This window comes from Octopus sinensis, linkage group LG13, assembly GCF_006345805.1.
Source record: "Octopus sinensis linkage group LG13, ASM634580v1, whole genome shotgun sequence".
Taxonomy (NCBI): domain Eukaryota; kingdom Metazoa; phylum Mollusca; class Cephalopoda; order Octopoda; family Octopodidae; genus Octopus; species Octopus sinensis.
The window spans coordinates 27394976-27399975 of NC_043009.1; positions in this window are offsets into that span (position 1 = coordinate 27394976).

A 5000-nucleotide genomic window follows, 5' to 3' on the forward strand; every position below is an offset into this window, starting at 1 on the left:
AAGATATATATATATATAATATATATATATATATATATATATTATACATATATACATGTTTTGCTAATGTCTATATTTATACAACTTTGTCTAAAATATATTGAGAAGGTACTGGTTGCTGTGCTAAACAAACTCACAATCATCCAATCATTATATGAATTTAGTTAACAGAGAACAAATATGCCTGTATTGGTGTTGTTTAGAACAACACAGATATATGACTGCATTTTGCATGATTCATTTTGCAGTGTAAGTTCCTTACCTTATTACTTATGTGTGCAAAACAGTATTTTTTCAGGGTGGCAATTTTTTTCTTATTGTCTTAGTGAGGTTCTCAACTTTGCTTTGCTGCTAACTTTGATTTCACATTCATTAAGTTGGAAATTTATGTCAATTACTTTCATGGATATACACATATATTCTATATAGATATGTGTATATACACATACACACATATTTATATATGTATATGTATATATATATATATATATATATATATATATATGTATGTGTGTATATATATATATATATGTATGTATGTATATAAATATATATATATATATATATGTATGTATGTATGTATGTATGAATTAAAATAGAATGAAAATATTTTTGAATGGAGAATCTAAAAGCTATAAATAATAATATGTAGAATATTGGGTTTTAAAACCTTACCCAAATATGCTTTTAATTATAGCTTTATCTACTTCGAACCTCAACATTAGAAGAAACAATTTAATTTACATTTCTTGAAGTGTCTAAACTCTGTTAACGTAAAGAGACAGACAGACACACATGCACACATGAATATATGTACACATATAAACATCTATGTCTGTATGCATCTGTGTCAGTGAGTGTGTGTGTGTGGATGCATAGGGAGGGAAGCTAGTGAGAGGAATGAAGTTACTGTGATCAGTACTATTACAATGTCTCAAAATTTGAAATTTAATAACAACCTATTTTAAATGTATCCTCATGCATTTACATAAATATAACAGATACTAAGTATATATATATATATATATATATATATATAACATACACACAATATATTCATATATATGTAGTACATGCACAAATACGTATGTATGTGTGTATATATATATATATATATATATATAGATATATATATATACATACATATATATAATATTATATATATATATATATATATATATATATATTATATATATAACATCTATATATATATATATATAATATATACATATATATATATATATATATATATATATATATATATATAATATATATACATATATATATATATATATACATATATATATATATATATATACATATACACACATACGTATACATATATTAACAACTACATATAACCTACATATATAATTGATTGCCTGTCACTTTGAATACTCGTATGCTAGCATCATTCTTCTGATCTGACAACTCTGATAAAGAATAATAAAATGTCAATGTTTTCTTATAACATGTGTTTATATATACATATACATCTATGAATATATATTCATATTATTATATATATGTGCATGTATGTGTGTGTGTGTGTGTGTGTATTTATATGTATGTATATAAAGAGAGAGAGAGAGAAACAAAGAGAAATCTATCTCAGTTATTATCATAACAGTTAATTTAGCACTATATATCTGTATCTGTATATATATATATATATATATATATATATATATATATATATATATATATATATATATATATATATATATATATATGTGTGTGTGTGTGTGAAGAAACAGGTTGAGAATTTGTAAATGCCTTCTACATATATGTAGCCCTGTGAGCAAAGCAAGATTGATTATTAATATTTACTGAAGTGCTGCAATATTTTCTCATAAATTTTAAGTCATAACTACTGAAAAATTTGGGATAAAATATGTAATTCTGGACACTTTAAACTGGAAAGGAGTTATTCAGCCAACCATTTGAATAATGTATGCATCAATTATATAACATATAGAAAAATATTGGTTTTTATAATGTGGTCGCGTGTTCTTATTCTAGGAAAGTTATATCACTTGGTTTTAATTGACAGAGTCAAAGAACCTGAGACTAAAGGGACAGAAACCAAATCTAAAACTTGGCATTCTTCTGTCTGATCTAGTACATGGCATACTGTAGCATTCAGTGTTTGGTGGCACAATAAAAACACCAAGCATATGATGTACAGTTCAGTCTCTAGTTTTATGTTCAAAGAAGACATAAGTACATTACATATTGATTATAGAAATCAGAGATATTCTGAATAGAATTGATATTGTAGTTCTGCGTGCATTGGTCCTTGTTAGCTAACAGTGCTTAGTACATGCCCTGGCAAGCTAACAATGCTTAGCAATAAGTTTCATGCATGCCGTCACCTTAATAGTAATGAAAATTTATAATGTTTTTAAAAGTAATGTTGTAATGTATTCACTGAAGATAACAACTTTTAATTTTGTGTTTAAATTAGGCCAACTTGAAATAAAGGAACATCTACATTATAGTAATGATGAATGAGATGAAAGACCATGTTAGAAAATGATATCACTTTACAGTATGAAAATTTATCTTTGAAGAATATTTTTGAGATCAAAGCTAATCCATTTGATAATATGATTTTCTGATGAGAGATTGATATGTTTAAAGCAAAATAATTCTATAATATTGTTTTCTAAGTAATTGGCAGGAAAGGCAAGAATTCTCTTAGTTTAATGTACATTTTTTTTTAGGAACATTTCTTTTAATTATATCTAAAAAATATACTCTTTCCATCAAACAATTTTCTAAGTAACCATAAATCCAATAACAACAACAATGATATTAATAATAACGATAATGATGATGATAATAATGATAATACTATTAATAATAATAAGAATATCAATAATAATAATAGTAATGATGATGATGATGATGATGATAATAATAATAAAGATAATAATAATTCCTAAATTTGGCACTAGGCCAGCAGTTATGAATGGAGAGGAGAATCAATTTCATCAACTCCAGTACTTGATGAGTACTTATCTTATTGACTATGGAAAGAGGAAAGGCAAAGTCCACCTCAGCAGAATTTGAACTCAGAACATATAGACAGATGAAATGCTGCTTAACATTGGGTCTGGCATGTTACCATTTCTGCTAGCTTGCTGTCTGATAATAACAATAAAAATAATTCTTTTCTACTCTAGGCACAAGGCCTGAAATTTTATTTTACCATCCTTGGAACAATGAAAGACAAATTAACCACAATTGGATTTGAACTCAAAATGTAAATGGTCTTAATTGAATGCTGTAAAGAATTTTGTTCCAGGTTCCAGTGATTCTACCAATCATCTGATTAAATGTAACAAATATAATTATAATATTTCTTAACCAAAATATAAGCTCCACAAATTTACAACTAAGAGTTTGTATTGATTTTAACCAAACAATAATTTTTTTCCAGCAATTATTTTATTGCCCTCAGAAGTATGAAAGTAAAGCTGACCTTAGTAGGATATGAACTCAGAACTTAAAGAATTGGAAGAAATATTACAAAGTGTTTTATCCAATAGTCTAATGATTGTGATGATCCACAGCTCTAACAATAAAATTATATAAAAACTATCACAAGTCATTTCAAAGAAACCATATGGTTCGTTAGCATTTTTGGCAGTTATGTGTTTGCAATGTGTATTCACTATAAGCATTACTCAATCATACCAATGCATACTTACAAACATATATGTATGTATGTATGAATGTACATGCACTTTTTAAAGAAAGAATTGGACCCTTTTTTAAAAAAAAGGGAAATTATAGTTTTGGGGTAAGTTTTTTTTTATTTAAACAAAACAACATGCTATCCCCACCTTTTTCCGTCATTACGCTAAACCACAGGGCCTGAATCTTAAAGCAAAACAATATAAGTATATACAATAAACTAGGCAAAAATAAAGATCTTTCTGAACTGAACGAAAAATTTACGAAGAATATTTTAAATCCTTGCCTTAGTAAGATTCCTGTTAAATACAAGAGGTACCTTTAAATTTCTGTCAAATTATTATGTGGATTATACAAGGTAACTTCAAGGTTTATCTAGCTATTTCGATATTTACATTTATATTTCCTTTTAATGGCGTGTGTGTATGTATATATGTATATATATGTATACATATACATGCATATTTACATATATATATATATATATATATATATATATATACCTATACATACATATTTATGTGTGTGTGTATGTATGTGTACATGTGTATGTATGTATATGTATATATATATATGTGTGTATATATGTATGTATATGTTTACACACACACACACACATATATATATATACGCATACATATACATGCATACATACATACATACATATATATGTTTCCAATATAGAAACCTATCTGGACTCGATTATACTATCTACATACATATATATATATATATACATATATACACACACACATATAGCTTTATCATTATTCTTCTTATTTACAGAATGGTAAACTAAAAAATATGTCCAGTGATGATATGTTATGTAATAATCTGAAATAATCGTCTGTCTGTCTCCAAGCAACTCATTATATTATTATTATTTTTTATTTTTTCAATATAACAAACAATTCATTTATTGATATCCTCAGTCCAGTCATAAAATTCTGTCTCTCAGAAAAAAAAAAAAGGAAAAAAGTCTCAAAGAAAAAAAATTATAATAATTTGTTGGAAATATTCTCTGGCATTATTTTGATTTTTTTTTTTCAATTCTGATAATTTTAAAATATTTTCTTCCTTCATCTTTTTCTTCACTTTCTCCTTGTTATTATAATTTATTTTTTGTTGTTCATTTTTTTTCGTTAAGCTTTCATTTATATGTACCGTTGTTATTTAAAATTTTTTTTTACATTTAATTTTTTTTTTTTTTTGACAAATCATCTTTCATCGATCGTCTCTGTTGGGTTTTTTTTTGTTTTTGTTGCTACAAATAAAGCCGAATCCCAAGAATACATAGC